Source organism: Ovis aries, chromosome X (genome assembly GCF_016772045.2).
Source record: "Ovis aries strain OAR_USU_Benz2616 breed Rambouillet chromosome X, ARS-UI_Ramb_v3.0, whole genome shotgun sequence".
NCBI classification, from domain to species: Eukaryota; Metazoa; Chordata; class Mammalia; order Artiodactyla; family Bovidae; genus Ovis; species Ovis aries.
In genome coordinates, this window is record NC_056080.1 from 58890672 (window position 1) to 58909300 (window position 18629).

Here is an 18629-nt window from a genome sequence, read left to right on the forward strand (position 1 = left end):
CCTCCTCAGACAACCATTTTGCCTTTTTGCATTTCTTTTTCTTGGGGATGGTCTTGATTCTTGCCTCCTATACAATGTCACAAACCTCCGCCCATAGTTCTTCAGGGCCTCTGTCTATCAGATGTAATCCCTTGAATCTATTTTTCACTTTCACTGTGTAATCATGAGATTTGATTTAGGTTATATGTGAATGGTCTAGTGGTTTTCCCTAGTTTCTTGTAATGGTCAAAATTCTCAAAGCCAGGCTTCAAAAGTATGCAAACCATGAACTTCTAGATGTTCAAGCTGGATTTAGAAAAGGCAGAGGAACCAGAGATCAAAATACCAACATCCACGGGATCATTGGAAAAAGTGAGAAAGTTCCAGAAAAAAAATCTACTTCTGCTTTACTGACTATGACAAAGCCTTTGATTGTATGGATCACAACAAACTGGAAAACTCTTAGAGAGATGGGAATACCATACCACCTTACCTGCCTCCTGAGAAATCTGTATACAGGTCAAGAAGCAACAGTTAGAATTGTACATGGAATAACAGACTGATTCCAAATTGGGAAAGAAGTACATCAAGTCTATATACTGTCACCCTGCTTATTTAACTTATATGCAGAGTACATCTTGCGAAATGCTGGGCTGGATGAAGCATAAGCTGGAATCAAGATTGCCAGGAGAAATATCAATAATCTCAGATACACAGGTGACATTATCATTATGGCAGAAAATGAAGAGGAACTAAAGAGCCTCTTGGTGAAAGTGAAAGAGGAGAGTGAAAAACCTGGCTGAAAACTCAACATCAAAAAAAACTAAGATCATGGCATCTGGTCCCATCACTTCATGGCAAATGGATGGGGAAACAATGGAGACCATGACAGACTTTATTTTCTTGGTCTCCAAAATCACTGCAGATGGTCACTGTAGCCTTGAAATTAAAAGACACTTGCTCATGGAAGAAAGCTATGACCAACCGACACAGCATATTAAAAAGCAGAGACTTATTCTGCCAACAAAGGTCTATAGTCAAAGCTATGGTTTTTTCAGTGGTCATATATAGATGTGAGAGTTGGACTATTAAGAAAGATGAGCACTGAAGAATTGATGCTTTTGGACTGTGGTGTTGAAGACTGTTGAGAGTCCTGTGGACTGCAAGGAGATCAAACCAATCAATCCTAAAGGAAATCAGTCCTGAATAATTGCAAGGACTGATGCTGAAGGTGAAGCTCCAATACTTTGGCCACCTGATGCAAATAACTGACTCATTGGAAAAGACCATGATGCTGGGAAGGATTGAAGACAGGAGCAAAAGGGGATGACAGAGGATGAGTTGGTTGTATGGCACCACTGTTTCGATAGACACAAGCTTAAGCAAACTCTGGGAGCTGGTGATGGACAGGGAAGCCTGATGTGCTGCAGTCCATGGGGTCGCAAAGAGTCAGTCATAACTGAGCGACTTAACTGAACTGAGAAGTTATTTTCTCAACTCTAAAATGAGAGTCAGGGTTAGAAGATTTAACTCATCTTTAACTAAGGTCTTTTGCACAAGTCCCTCATGACACATTGATAAGAGCATGAGGCCCAGAATCTAGCAGACCTGGTTCTAAAATCCCAAGTCAGTCACTGACCAGGACAACCTCATATAAGTTACTTAGCCTATCTTTGTCTCAATTTTCTTCACATGTAAATCAACCTCAGAAAAATCACAAGGAGAATCAAAGGAGAGGATGGATGTTGAGAGTGTTAGCAACATGATACATATATATATATGTACATAACATTTTATATATATATATATATATATATATATATATATATATATATATATATGCAGTATAATGCTGCCAACGGTTACTAAACTCCCGGGAAGCCATTAAATTATTTTTAGTTAATGTATGCTTAGTATAACAAATTTTAGTTAATAAACTCATTTTATCACAACCCTCAGCAGTAGGCACTGGTATTATCCCCATTTTACAGATGAAGAAGTGAAGCACAGACAGGTTAAGATGCTTGCTTAAGGTCACACAGCTAGCAATCTCCATAAAGATGTGAAACCAGAGAGCCTGGCTGTAAAGTTCTGCATAATCATTTTGGTATGGTGTTCTTCCCTAAGAGCCACATCCTTTAAAAAAAGGATTCACCAACCCTTTTGAAAAACTCTGATGAAAGCTTTGGACCCTCTGTCACCCAAAATACACAGAAATCCACACATGTATGTTTTTACATACTATTTTAAGGAGTTCACTCACTCATCTTTATTACTGGCATAAATCCCTTCCATGTAGCTCATGTAGGTATCTCAGATTAAAATTCCTTCTTTTGAAGTCTAAATTTCACCAGTCTTACACTTTAACTTAGCTTCAAATACTGTCATAACAGCTCAGATCTAGAAACAAAGAGGGAACAGCTGAGGCTCTTATGCTACACTCTACCGCTGCCTACTGGACTGCCTGCTGTAATGACAACATCGCCATACCTGGAGCTTAGAGACCTTTTAAAATTACCAGAGCGCTTTCATAAAAGGATACTGTCACAGCTCGTGATTCCCAAACCCCAATCTCAGTGGTCAGTGCCCAGAGTTCATCCTCCAATCGTTGCTGAATTCTTCCTGCCCTTCACAGTATGGAACGTTGGAATGTCGCCACCATTTTGACTTCTCAGACTGCGTCAGTACGAGTTCAGTTCAGTTCAGTTCAGTCGCTCAGTCGTGTCTGACTCTTTGTGACCCCATGAATTGCAGCACGCCAGGCTTCCCTGTCCGTCACCAACTCCTGGAGTTCACTCAAACTCATGTCCATCGAGTCGGTGATGCCATCCAGCCATCTCATCCTCTGTCGTCCCCTTCTCCTCCTGCCCCCAATCCCTCCCAGCAGCACGAGTTAGGTGACCAGCTTTTAGGATTCAGCAGAGGGCGCTGGAGTACATCTTTCGTGGTGGAGGTTGTGGTTAGCCAAAGGGGCTGAAATCTCAACTTTCTGACCTGCTCTTTAGGGATTTGTCCACTTATTTTCTTCTCTGACTGAATAAACTTCCTTAGCATGCGCCCCTCAAACCCTCTTAACCATTAACCATTCTTGGCCTTCTAAAGAATGTTCTTTTGTTTTTAGTAGTAAAATTTTGACCTCCTTTTCTGATCTTTCATTTTCTTGCCCTTCACACTGGTTATACCCATCCCTGTAGTCATTTTTTTGCTGACCATACTCCAGCGCCAAACCTGGGAGTAGTAATTAGATCACTGAACTGAGAATCAGACCAGAATTGCGGATTTAAGCTTTGCACTTTACTAGCTGTGTGACAAGTTCACTTGACCTCTCTAGGGTCTCAGTCCGTAAAACTGAAAGAGATTGATATTGTAGGATCTTAATCATATCGATGGGCCTTTTGTGACCAGCTAGGACTGTAACAAATTTCTCTCTTTATACTTTCAAAGTAGTTCTGCACCAGCGTGCAGTCGCTGAGTCCTATCTGACTCTGCAACCTCATGGACTTTAGCCCGTCAGGTTACTCTGTCCATGGAATTTTCCAGGCAAGAATAATGGAGTGGGTGGGCCATTTCCTACTCCAGGAGATCTTTTTGATGCAGGGATCCAACCCGTCTCCTGCAGTGGCAGGCGGATTCATTTTCCCTGGGCCACCTGGGAGACCGCCCCTAAAGTAGTTCACCCCTACCTCAATTCCCAGGGCAACATCTCTAAATTATGCTAGCACACCCTTGTTTAAATCCTCTAATCCTTGCCTTTTGCCCACGAGAAACCTCAAATACTGTGTTGTGAAATTAAAGACCTTCATAATCTGTTTTTTTTCTTTCTTCCCTATCTGACCTCCACCTTTGCTATTTCACTATCACAAATATCACAGTTTTCCCAGGTGGTGCTAATGGTAAAGAACCCACCTCCAATGCAGGAGATATAAGAGACATGGGTTCAAACCCTGGGTCAGGAGGATCTCTTGGAGAAGGGCATGGCAACCCACTCCAGCATTTTTGCCTAGAGAATCTCATGAACAGAGGAGCCTGGTGGGCTACAGTCCATAGGGTAGCAAAGAATTGGACATGACTGGCAAGAGTGAATGTCGACATTCTAGGAATCAGCAAACTAAAATGGACTGGAATGAATGAGTTTAATTCAGATGACCATTATATCTACTACTGTGGGCAGGAATCCATTAGAAGAAATGGAGTAGCCATCATGGTCAACAAAACAGTCTGAAATGCAGTACTTGGATGCAATCTCAAAAATGACAGAATGATCTCTGTTCGTCTCCAAGGCAAACCATTCAGTATCACTGTAATCCAAGCCTATGCCCCAACCAGTAATGCTGAAGAAGCTGAAGTTGAACGGTTCTATGAAGACCTACAAGACTTTGTAGAACTAACAGCCCAAAAGGATGTCCTTTTCATTCTAGGGGACTGGAATGCAAAAGTAGGAAGTCAAGAAATACCTGGAGTCACAGGCAAATTTGGCCTTGGAATGCAGAATGAAGCAGGGCAAAGACTCAGAGTTTTGGCAAGAAAATGCACTGGTCATAGCAAACACCCTCTTCCAACAACACAAGAGAAGACTCTACACATGTACATCAGCAGATAGTCAACACTGAAATCAGATTGATTATATTCTTTGCAGCCAAAGATAGAGAAGCTCTATACAGTCAGCAAAAACAAGACCAGGAGCTGACTGTGGCTCAGATCATGAACTCCTTATTGCCAAATTCAGACTTAAACTGAAGAAAGTAGGGAAAACCGCTAGACCATTTAGGTATGACCTAAATCAAATCCCTTATGATTATACAGTGGAAGTGAGAAATAGATTTAAGGGCCCAGATCTGATAGATAGAGTGCCTGATGAACTATGGAATGAGGTTCGTGACATTGTACAAGAGACAGGGATGAAGACCACCAAACGAAAAAGAAATGCAAAAAAGCAAAATGGCTCTCTGGGAAGGCTTTATAAATAGCTGTGCAAAGAAGAGAGGTGAAAAGCAAAGGAGAAAAGGAAAGATATAAGCATCTGAATGCAGAGTTCCAAAGAAGAGCAAGAAGAGATAAGAAAGCCTTCTTCAGTGATCGATGCAAAGAAATAGAGGAAAAGAACAGAATGGGAAAGACTAGAGATCTCTTCAAGAAAATTACAGATACCAAGGGAACATTTCATGCAAAGATGGGCTTGATGAAGGACAGAAATGATATGGACCTAACAGAAGCAGAAGATATTAAGAAGAGGTGGCAAGAATACACAGAAGAACTGTACAAAAAAGTACTTCACGACCTGGATAATCACAATGGTGTGATCACTCACCTAGAGCCAGACATCCTGGAATGTGAAGTCAAGTGGGCCTTAGAAAGCATCACTACGAACAAAGCTAGTGGAGGGGATGGAATTCCAGTTGAGTTATTTTAAATCCTGAAAGATGATGCTATGAAAGTGCTGCACTCAATCTGCCAGCGAACTTGGAAAACTCAGCAGTGGCCACAGGACTGGAAAAGGTCAGTTTTCATTCCAATCCCAAAGAAAGGCAATGCCAAAGAATGTTCAAACTACCGAACAATTGTACTCATCTCACACACTAGTAAAGTAATGCTCAAAATTCCCCAAGCCAGGCTTCAACAATATGTGAACTGTAAAATTCCAGATGCTCAAGCTGGTTTTAGAAAAGGCAGAGGAACCAGAGATCAAATTGCCAACATCTGCTGGATCATGGAAAAAGCAAGAGAGTTCCAGAAAAACATCTATTTCTGCTTTATTGACTATGCCAAAGCCTTTGACTGTGTGGATCACAATCAACTGTGGAAAATTCTGAAAGAGATGGGAATATCAGACCACCTAATCTGCCTCTTGAGAAATCTGTATGCAGGTCAGGAAGCAACAGTTAGAACTGGACATGGAACAACAGACTGGTTCCAAATAGGAAAAGGAGTACATCAAGGCTGTATATTGTCACCCTGCTTATTTAACTTATATGCAGAGTACATCATGAGAAATGCTGGGTTGGAAGAAACACAAGCTGGAATCAAGATTGCTGGGAGAAATATCAATAACCTCAGATATGCAAATGACACCACCCTTATAGCAGAAAGGGAAGAGGAACTAAAAAGCCTCTTGATGAAAGTGAAAGGATAATGAATATGTTGGCTTAAAGCTCAACATTCAGAAAACGAAGATCATGGCATCTGGTTCCATCACTTCATGGGAAATAGATGGGGAAACAGTGGAAACAGTGTCAGACTTTATTTTTGGGGGCTCCAAAATCACTGCAGATGGTGACTGCAGCCATGAAATTAAAAGACACTTACTCCTTGGAAGAAAAGTTATGACCAATCTAGATATCATATTCAAAAGCAGAGACATTACTTTGCCGACTAAGGTCCGTTTAGTCAAGGCTATGGTTTTTCCAGTGGTCATGTATGGATGTGAGAGTTTTACTGGGAAGAAAGCTGAGCGCCGAAAAATGGATGCTTTTGAACTGTGGTGTTGGAGAAGACTCTTGAGAGTCCCTTGGACTGCAAGGAGATCCAACCAGTCCATTCTAAAGGAGATCAGCCCTGGGATTTCTTTAGAAGGAATGATGCTAAAGCTGAAACTCCAGTACTTTGGCCACCTCATGCGAAAAGTTGACTCATTGGAAAAGACTCTGATGCTGGGAGGGATTGGGGGCAGGAGGAGAAGGGGACGACAGAGGATGACATGGCTGGATGGCATCACTGACTCGATGGACATGAGTCTGAGTGAACTCCGGGAGTTGGTGATGGACAGGGAGGCCTGGCGTGCTGCAATTAATGGGGTCGCAAAGAGTCGGACACGACTGAGCAACTGAACTGAACTGAACTGAACTGAACTGACGCGATTTAGCACTCACACATACACCACAGTTTAGGTGGCATGGCTCCCATTGTAAACAAAAGAAAACAATGCAAACAAACAAACAAACAAAAAAATTTAGGCACGGATTTAATCTTCATCTCAGTTTGATTGAAATGTACCATGATTATCTGTTTCATTATCTTTCTCCCAGTCTAGGCTGTGAGCTCCTAGAATGATGTGTGACACTTTGTAATTGTTCAGTAAATATTTGTTGAATGAATGAATGATTATGTGTTGCTGCATCCCCAATAACTGTCACCATGCCAGGCATGTAGTAGGTGTTCAATGAATACTGAATGAAGAAACGAACTTGCAAACTCTCATCAACTGCTCTAATATCTCTTTCATCCAGTTTTCACTCTTCAGTACCTTGTCAGGCATTAACTATCTCTATCTGGATTATGGGGAACCCTTTTAGCTAGTCTCTCCACACCTAGTCTTTCTCCCATTAAGAGACTGTTCCTTAAAATACAATTCTACAATACTATTACTTCTTCCAAAATCTTCTAGGACTCCTTATTGCCTAAGGATCAAGTTTAAACTCTTTTGCCTCGTAATCAAGACCTGACTCTACTTTAGTTCGGTGCCCCAGGCAAACAGAATTACATCCTATTCCTCAACTTACGCTCTACTTGTCCCAATACATGCACAATAAGACCAAATGAGAAATAATAAAGACCCAAATGAGGTCCCAGGAAGTGGGGATAAAAAATAGGGGATGAAGTTAAAGAGACACACACTTCAAAGGTAAGTCTCTCTTAGTTGTCTATATGCTTCAGTTCCCAAGCACTACCAAACTTCTTTAGGGAAATCTTCATTCTGGAAATAATAGAAGGCAAATTTCTTCAGGAGCTTCTTGTATGCCAAACATTGTTCTAACTGCTCTGCATGCATTAATAAATTTAATCTTCACAGTAGCCTTTAGTGTAGATACTATTGGTGTCCTTCCTTCATGTATAAAGGCACTGAGACAGATTTAAGATTGTTACCTCTTCTATGTCTTGTAACCAATGAAAATAGCAGATCTGGAACTAAACCTAGTTAGGCATAACCTGTAGTTGTGGTCTGAACTCCAACACTATCAGATATTTCTGTTGGCTGTCAGGGTACTGCCTATTTCAAAGTCTCCATTTCCATTTGTGATACTATCACTTTCCTTTTTTATTTAATTAAAGTTTTTTAATTGAAGGAGCAATATTCGTTTTGTTTCTGCCATACATCAACATGAACTGGCCATAGGTATACATATATTCCCTCCCTCTTGAACCTCCCTCCCACCTTCCACCTGTTCCCATCCCTCTAGGTTGTTACAGAGTCACAGTTTGAGTTCTCTGAGTCATACAGAAAACTTCCTTTGGCTATCTGTTTTACATATGGTAGTGTATATGCTTCCATGCTACTCTCTCCATTTATTTTGCTCTCTCCTTCCCCCACTCCCTGTCCTTGTTGAAAGCATCTATTCTTTGGCACTCAACCTTCTTTATAGTCCAACTCTCACATAAGTACATTACTACAGGAAAAACCATGGGAATAGCTGACTTGAATTTCCTAATGTCTGAGGAAAACAAAAAATATAAAAATATATAAAACAGAAAGAAATTATAGAACTGAAAAAACAACAGCCATACTTAAAAAAAATATTTTTAATTGAAGGATAATTGCTTTACAGAATTTTGTTGGCCAAACATCAACATGAATCAGCCATAAGTGACTTTATTTTTTTGGGCTCCAAAATCACGGCAGATGGTGACTGCAGCCATGAAATTAAAAGACGTATGACCAACCTAGATAGCATATTCAAAAGCAGAGACATTACTTTGCCAACAAAGGTCTGTCTAGTCAAGGCTATGGTTTTTCCAGTGGTCATGTATGGATGTGAGAGTTGGACTGTGAAGAAGGCTGAGCACCGAAGAATTGATGCTTTTGAACTGTGGTGTTGGAGAAGACTCCTGAGAGTCCTTTGGACTGCAAGGAGATCCAACCAGTCCATTCTGAAGGAGATCAGCCCTGGGATTTCTTTGGAGGGAATGATGCTGAAGCTGAAACTCCAGTACTTTGGCCACCTCATGCGAAGAGTTGACTCATTGGAAAAGACTCTGATGTTGGGAGGGATTGGGGGCAGGAGGAGAAGGGGACGACAGAGGATGAGATGGCTGGATGGCATCACTGACTCGATGGATGCGAGTCTGAGTGAACTCTGGGAGGTGGTAATGGACAGGAAGGCCTGGCATGCTGTGATTCATGGGGTCACAAAGAGTCGGACACGACTGAGAGACTGAATTGAATTGAACTGATACATTTGTCCCAACCTTTTAAACCTTTTAAACCTCCCTTCCACCTCCCTCCCAATCCCATCCCTCTAGGTTTTTACAGAGCCCCAGTTTGAGTTCCTTGAGTCATATAGTAAGTTCCCATTGACTATCTATTTTACATATGGAAATTTATGTTTCTATGTTACACTCTCCATACACCCCACCCTCTTCTCCCTCCCTCCCTGCCCATAAGTCTGTTCTCTATGTCTGCATATGCATTGCTGCACTGCAAATAGGTTCATCAGTACCATCTTTCTACATTCCATATATATGCATTAATATACAGTATTTGTTTTTCTCTTTCTGACTTAACTTCACTCTGTATAATAGGCTCTAGGTTCATCCACCTCATTAAAATTGACTAATGTGTTAATTATGTGTTCCATTTTATGGCTAAGTAGTAGTCCATTGTGTATATGTACCACAGGTTCTAGACCTATTCATCTGTTGGTGGACATCTAGGTTGCTCCCACGTCCTAGCTATTGTAAATAGTGCTACAAAGAACATGGGGTACATGTGTCTTTTTCAATTTCCTCGGGGTATATGCCTAGAAGTGGTATTGCTGGTTCGCATGGTGGTTTTATTCCTAGTTTTTAAAGGAATCGCCATACTGTCTTCCATCGCTATATCAATTTACATCACCACCAGCAGTGCGAGAGGCTTCTCTTTTCTCCACACCCTCTCCAACATTTATTGTCTGTAGACTTTTTGATGATGATCATTCTAACAAGTATGAGGTGATACCTCACTGTAGTTTTGATTTGCATTTCTCTAATAAAGAATGATGTTTAGCATCTTTTCATGTATTTAGTAGCTGTCTATCCGTATATCTTCTTTGGATAAATGTCTGTTTAGGTCTTCAGCAAACATTTTGATTGGGTTGTTTGTTTGTCTGGTATTGAGCTGCATGAGCTGCTTGTATATTTTGGAGATTAATCCTTTGGCAGTTGTTACATTTGTCATTATTTTTTCCCATTCTGAGGGTTGTCTTTTCATCTTGTTTATAGTTCTCTTCATTGTGCAAAAGCTCTTCAGTTTAATTAAATACCGTTTATTTGTTTTTGTCTTTATTTCCTTTACTCTAAGATGTGGGCCATAGAAGATCTTGCTGTGATTTATCTCATACAGTGCTCTGCCTATGTTTTCCTCTAAGAATTTTATAGTTTCTGATCTTATATTGGAATCTTTAACTTATTTTGATTTGTGTGTGTGTGTGTGTGTGTATAGTGTTAGAAGTGTTGTAATTTTATTCTTTTACACATTCTTGACCAGCTTTCCCTGCAGTACTTATTGAAGAGATTGTCTTTTCTCCATTGTATATTTTTTCCTCCTTTGTCACAGACAAAGTCCTCAAAGGTGTGTGGGTTTATCTCTGGGTTCTCTATCTTGTTCCATTGGTCTATATTTCTGTTTCTGTGCCAGTGTATACTGTCTTGATGAATGTAGCTTTGTAGTATAGTCTGGAGCCAGGAAAGTTGATTCCTCCAGCTTCATTCTTTTTTCTCAAGATTGCTTTGACTATGCAAGGTCTTTTGTGTTTCCATACAAATTGTGAAATTATATGTGCTATTTCTGTGAAAAATGCCTTTGGTAATTTGATATGGTTTGCATGAGTATATAGATCGCATTGGGTAGTATAGTCATTTTCACAATGTTGATTCTTCCAATCCAAGAACATGATATAGCTCTCCATCTGGAAAAATGTCTATGCATGTCCTCTGCCAATTTTTAAATCAGATTGTTGTTGTTGTTTGATGTTGACTTAAATGAGTTTTTGTATATATTGTATGTTAATGACCTATCAGAGGTTTACTGTATATTATCCAATTGTCAGATGCATGTAGCAAATATCTTCTCCCTTTCAACTGGCAACCTTTTCATTTTGATGATAATTTATCTCCACAAAATCCTTTTAGATTTATACAGTTTGATTTCTTTGTTATTGCTTTGATTCTCTTGGCTGAGGAGACATATCCAAAAAATTATTTTTAAGACTGATGTCAAAGAGCATAATGTCTATGTTTTCTCTTAGGTGTTTTATGGTTTTAGGTCTTACATTTAAGTCTTTTTTTCATTAATTTTTTTAATCTTACTTTATTTTACATTTAAGTCTTAATACATTTAAAGTTAATGTTTATGTGTGGTGTGAGAAAGAGGTTCACATTCCTTATTTCACATTTGGAAGATCATCTTCCCCACACCACTTGTTGAATAGACTGGTTTTTTTTTTTCCAAATTATATGTATACTCTTGTCTCCTTTGCCAAACATTAGTTGACCATTTCATCATAGAATTGGAATGTAGAAGTAGGAAGTCAAGCGATATCTTGAGTTACAGGCAAGTTTGCCCTTGAAATACAAAATGAAGCAGGGCAAAGTTTAACAGAGTTTTGCCAAGAGAATGTACAACCCTCTTGGAAACCACCCTCTTCCAACAACACTTGAGACAACTGTACACATGGACATAACCAGATGGTCAGTATTGAAATCAGATTGATTATATTATTTAAGCTAAAGATGGAGAAGCTCTATACAGTCAGCAAAAAAAAAAAAAAAAAAAAAAAAAAAGACCTGGAGCTGACTGTGGCTCTTTATTGCAAAGGAGCTCCTTATTGCATCAGCTCTTTATTGCAAAATTCAGGCTTAAGTAGAAGAAAGTAGGGGAAACCACTAAACCATTAGGCATAACCAACATCAAGCCCATTATTATTATAAAGTGGAGGTGACAAATAAATTCAAGGGATTACATCTGGTAGACAGAGTGCCTAAAAAACTATGGACAGAGGTTTGTAATATTGTAAAGGAGGCTGTGACCAACCATCCCCAAGAAAAAAAAAATGCAGAAAGGGAAAGTGTTGTCTGAGAAGGCCTTACAAATAGTTAAGAAGAAATGAAATGCAAAGAAGAGAGGAAATATTTTATTTTTTTTATTTTTTTATTATTTTTTTTTTAGTTTTTTATTTTTAAATTTTAAAATCTTTAATTCTTACATGCATTCCCAAACATTAACCCCCCTCCCACCTCCCTCCCAATAACATCTTTCTGGGTCATCCCCATGCACCAGCCCCAAGCATGCTGCATCCTGCGTCAGACATAGACTGGCGATTCACTTCACATGATAGTATACATGTTAGAATGTCATTCTCCCAAATCATCCCACCCTCTCCCTCTCCCTCTGAGTCCAAAAGTCCGTTATACACATCTGTGTCTCTTTCCCTGTCTTGCATACAGGGTCGTCATTGCCATCTTCCTAAATTCCATATATATGTGTTAGTATACTGTATTGGTGTTTTTCTTTCTGGCTTACTTCACTCTGTATAATCGGCTCCAGTTTCATCCATCTCATCAGAACTGATTCAAATGACAATCTCTTTAACAAGTGGTGCTGGGAAAACTGGTCAACCACTTGTAAAAGAATGAAACTAGATCACTTTCTAACACCGCACACAAAAATAAACTCAAAATGGATTAAAGATCTAAATGTAAGATCAGAAACTATAAAACTCCTAGAGGAGAACATAGGCAAAACACTCTCAGACATAAATCACAGCAGGATCCTCTATGATCCACCTCCCAGAATTCTGGAAATAAAAGCAAAAATAAACAAATGGGATCTAATTAAAATTAAAAGCTTCTGCACAACAAAGGAAAATATAAGCAAGGTGAAAAGACAGCCTTCTGAATGGGAGAAAATAATAGCAAATGAAGCAACTGACAAACAACTAATCTCAAAAATATACAAGCAACTTCTGCAGCTCAACTCCAGAAAAATAAACGACCCAATCAAAAAATGGGCCAAAGAACTAAATAGACATTTCTCCAAAGAAGACATACGGATGGCTAACAAACACATGAAAAGATGCTCAACATCACTCATTATTAGAGAAATGCAAATCAAAACCACAATGAGGTACCACTTCACACCAGAGAGGAAATAAAATAAAGGAAAAATGAAGAAAGGCTATAAAGGAAAGAAAATAAAAGAAAGACTTTATTTCTTTTATATAAAAATATTTTATTCTCTTGGGTCCCAACTGAATGTAGAGTTCCAGAGAATAGCAAGGAGAGATAAGAAACCCTTACGTGAACAATGCAAAGAAATAGAGGAAAAACAATAGAATGGGATAGATGAGAGATTTCTTCAAGAAAATTGGAGATACCAAGGAAATATTTAATGCAAAGATGGGCACAATAAAGGATAGAAATGGCAAGGACCTAAAAGAAGCAGAAGAGATTAAAAAGAACAATACACAGAAGAACTGTGCAAAAATGTCTTAATGACCCAGATAACCACGATGTTGGTCACTCACCTAGAGCCAGACATCCTTGAGTGTGAAGTTAAGTGGACCTTAAGAAGCATCACTACAATCAAAGGTAGTGGAGGTGATGGAATTGCAGCTGAGCTATTTTAATTCCTAAAAGATGATGCTATGAAACTGTTGCAGTCAATATGCCAGCAAATTTGGAAAACTCAGCAGTGGCCACAGGACTGGAAAAGGTCAGTTTTCATTCCAGTCTCAGCAGAAGGTAATGCCAAATAATGTTAACTACCTTGCAGTTGTGCTCATTTCTCATGCTCGCAAAGTAATCCTCAAGATTATTTAAGCTAGGCATCAACAGTACATTAACCGAGAACTTCCAGATGTACAGGCTGCATTTAGAAAAGGCAGAGAAACCAGAGATCAAATTGCCAACATCTACTCAATCATAGAAAAAGTAAGGGAATTCCAAAAGTACATCTACTTCTGCTTTGTTGGCTATGTGAAAGCCTTTTTGTGGGTTACAACAAACTGTGGAAAATTCTTAAAGAGATGGGAAAAACAGACCACCTTACCTGTTTACTGAGAAATCTGTATGTAGGTCAAGAAACAACAGTTTGATCTGGACATAAAACAATGGACTGGTTCAAAATTGAGAAGGGAGTATGTCAAGGCTGTATATTGTCACCCTGTTTATTTAAGTTATATTCAGAGTACACCATGCAAAATGCCAGGCTGGATGACTCATAAGCCAGAATCAAGATTTCCTGGAGAAATATCTACAACCTCAGGTATGCTTATGATACCACCCTAATGGCAGAAAGAGAAGGGGAACTAAAGAGCCTCTTGATGAAGGTGAAAGAGGAGAGTGAAAAAAACCGTCTTAAAGCTCAACATTTAAAAAAACTAAGATTATGGCATCTGGCCCCATCACTTCTTGGCAACTGGAGAGGGAAAAAATAGAAAACAGTGACAGACTTTATTTTCTTCGGTTCCAAAATCACTGCAGATTGTAGCTGCAGTCTTGAGATTAAAAGACTCTTGCTCCTTGAAGAGAAGCTATGACCAACCTAGACAGCATATTAAAATGCAAAGACGTCCCTTCCCTAACAAAGGTCAATATAGTATAGCTATGGTTTCCCCAGTAGTCATGTAGGGATGTGAGAGTTGGACCATAAAGAAGGCTGGGTGCTGAAGAATTGAGGCTTTGAATTGCGGTGCTGGAGAAGACTCTTGAGAGTCCCTTGGACTGCAAGGAGATCAAAACATTCAATTCTAAAGGAAATCAACCCTGAGTATTCATTGGAAGACTTATGCTGAAGCTCCAATATTTGGCCACCTGATGTGAAGAGCCAACTCATTGGGAAAGACCTTGATGCTGGGAAAGACTGAGGGTAAGAGGAAAAGGGAGCAGCAGAGCATGAGATGGTTAGATAGCATCGCTGACTCAATTAACAGGAGTTTGAACCAACTCCAGGAGATAATGAAGGACAGGGATGCTTGGCATGCTGCAGTTCATGGTTTGTCAAAAAGCCCAAAACGACTTAGTTCCAGAAAAATGAGCAGCAATTAACCATGTGAGTATGGGTTTATTTCTGGGATCTCTTCTGTTTCATTAACCTATTTGTGTGTGTCAGTACCAAACTGTTCTGATTACTGTAGCTTTGTAGTATAGTGTGAAATCAGTTCAGTTCAATCACTCAGTCGTGTCCAACTCTTTATGACCCCACAGAATACAGCATGCCAGGCTTTCCTGTCCATCCTCAACTCCTGGAGCTTGCTCAAACTCACGTCCATTGAGTTGATGATGCCATCTAACTATCTCATCCTCTGTCATCATGTTCTCCTCCTGCCTTCAATGTTTCCCAGCATCAGAGTCTTTTCCAAGGAGTTAGTTCTTCTCATCAGGTGGTCAAAATATGAAATCAGTTATCATACTTTCAGTTTTGTTCTTCTTCAAGGCTATTTTTGGCATTTGTGGTGTTCTGTGTTTCCCTATTACTTTTATAGTTATTTGTTTTCTTTTCTTTCTTCCTTTTTAAGGAATTGCAAGTAATTTTACAATGTTTTCTTCTAATCCATGAACAAGGTATATCTTTCCATGATTTAATGCTCTCTTCAATTTCTTTCATCTCTGTCTTATAGTTCTCTGTGTACTGATTGTTTAGCTCCTTAGAATTATTCACAGCTATTTTAGGTCTTTTAATGCAATTGAAAATGGTATTGTTTTCTTAATTTATTTTTCTAATAATTTTTTAGTGTATAGAAATGCAGATTTCTGTGTTTTAATTTTGTATCCTTTAACTTCATTGAATTCTTTGATGAGTTCTAACAGTTTTTTGGTGGTGTCTTTCAGACTTTTTATATAATGTCATCTGCAAGCAGTGATAGTTTTATTTCCTCTCCAATTTGGCTTACTTTTATTTATTTTTATTTTCTGATTTCTGTAGCTAAAACTTTCAATAGTATATTCAGTAAAATTGTAGATAATGGGCATCCTTGTCCTGTACCTGATCTTATAGGAAATTTAAGGTTTTCACTGTTGAGTATGATGTTTGTTGTACATTTTTCATATATAGCTTTTATTATATTGATGTAAATTCCCTCTCAACACACTTTATCATGAATGGATGTTGAATCTGTCAAAAGCTTTTTCTGAATCTATTGAGATGATCATATGATTATTATTTTTAATTTCTCAATGTGCTGTATCACATTGATTGATTTGCAGATATCGAATCATTCTTGCATCCCAAGGACAAAAATTTGATTAAGCTGTATCATCCTTTTAATGTATTTTTGAATTTGGTTTGCTAATATTTTGTTCAGCATTTTTACATCCTTGTTAATCAGAGATATTTGCATGTAATTTTCTTTTCTTTTTTCTGTGGTATCTGTGCCTGGTTTTGGTATCAGGCTGACCTTGTACACATAGAATAGGCTTTTAGGAACATTTCTTTACCTACAGATATTTGGAATAGTTTGATAAGGAGAGGTTTCAACTATTCTTTAATTTTTTTGGTAGAATAAACTTGTGAAGCTATCTGGTCCTGGACTTTTGTTTGTTTTAATTTTTTTGTTCTTATTTTTGTTTATTGCTGATTCAATGTTGTTAAGGACAATTGATCTGTTCATTTTTTTCTTCTTGTTTTAGTCTTTGGGGATTGTATATTTCTAGGAATTTTTCCATTTCTTTTAGATTGTCCATTATATTGGCATGTAGTTGTTTATTAAAATCTCTTATGATGCTTTACTTTTCTGAGGTGTCATGTATAATTTCTTATTTTTTATTTCTGATTTTACTGATTTGGGCTCTCTTTTTCTGTAATAGGCCTGCCTAAGGATTTAACATTTCTTTTGTTTCATAAAACAAACTCTTATTTTCATTGGTTTTTCTATTATTTATTTAATCTATCATTTATTTCTGCTATGATTTTTAAAATTTCCTTCTACTAACTGGGTTTTTTTTTTTGCAATTCTTTTTCTACTTTTTTTGGTGTAATTTAATTTGCTTACTTAATGATTTTCTTCTTCCCTTAGGTAGATTTGTATTGCTATAAACTTCTTTCTTAGAACTGCCTTTGCTAAACCCCATAGATTTGGAGTCATTGTGCAGGTATTTTTAAAAAATCAACTTTGATTTCTTCAGTGAGCCATTTGTTGTTTAGTAGCATTTTGCCAACAAATGTCTGTATAGTCAAAGCTATGGTTTTCCTTTTCCAGTAGTCATGTATGAATGTGAAATTTGGACCATAAAGAAGGTTGAGCTCTGTAGAAATGATGCTTTTGAACTCGTGTTGTAGAAGACTCTTGAGAGTCTCTCAGGCTGTAAGGAGATCAAACCAGTCAATCCTAAAGGGAATCAGTCTTGAATATTCATTAGAAGGACTGATGCTGAAGCTGAAGCTCCAATACTTTGGTCACCTGCTCTGAAGAACTGACTCATTAGAAAAATCTTGATGTTGGGAAAGATTGAAGGCTGAGGAGAAGGGGACAATAGAGTGCGAGATGGTTGAATGACATCACCAACTCAGTGGCCATGAGTTTGAGCAAGCTCTGGGAGATGGTGAAGGACAGGGAAGCCTGGCATGGTGCAGTCCATGGGGTCACAAAGAATCGGACATGACTGAGAGACTAAACAACAAAAGCATATTGTTTTGACACCGTGTGTTTGTGTAGGTTTTTTTTTTTTTTTTCCCTTGTGGTTGATTTTAGTCTCATACCTGTTAGGGAAATAAAAACAGAGGTAGTCTTCTTTAGGCTTCAAAAGCAGGAGAGCAGGCCTCTAACTTCTGACCCTTCCCAGACTATGTGAGTGTCTGCAAGCACACCAGTTGTTACCAGTAAGTCAAATGGCACTTTAGATAAGAGGAATGGGTCAGCCTTGGGCAGGCCCTGGGCTCTGGGAAATCTTGTGACTCACAAGATAAAACAAACAGCATTTTAAAGTTAAAGAAAAATTAGAATTGCATTTTTGCTTGCACACTGATGATGATATCAGTTTAAAACCTCAAATTATAAGCAGTAGTCCCCAAAACTGCAATTTGAAGTCTCACCTGCAATATGGACACACCACCTAGGGCCACCTAGGGCCACCTAGGGCCCTTTACCCATCTGGGACTCCAGATTGCTATTACTCAGGACTTCAAGTCTCAATGTAGGTCTCAGCCCAGTTTGGTGATATATATGCTGTTACCTCTCTATATTTCTATGTCTTTTCTTTTAATGACTGCATATTGAAATTAAGTTAAATAATTCTCTCTTAAAAGTGAAATTGTTTATTTTTGTGTAACGAGTGGTTTCTTTTGTTAATGAATCCTTCTAATCTAAAACTAAAGTAAAACTTTCAGCAAAATAATATGTTTATGGTCAAAAAAGATGCTTGATATGATTTCAATCTTTTTAAATTTATTAAGATTTGCTTTGTGCATAGCATGCATTCTATAGTGGAGAATGTTCAATGTGCACTTAAAAGAATGTGTATTTTGCTGCTTTTGGATGGAATGTTCCCTGTCTATCATCTCCCTCTGATCTAAGTTCAAATGTATCATAAAATCCCTGAATTTTATCCTCCCTCCAATGTATTGACATGTATTTTACATCATTTTTATTTTGTGTATTCCTTAGCTTCTTTTTCTGGATGTACGTGATTTTATTGCTTTTTTGCCTTTTATCCTTATTAGCTTTCTGTATGTTTTTTGTAGTACC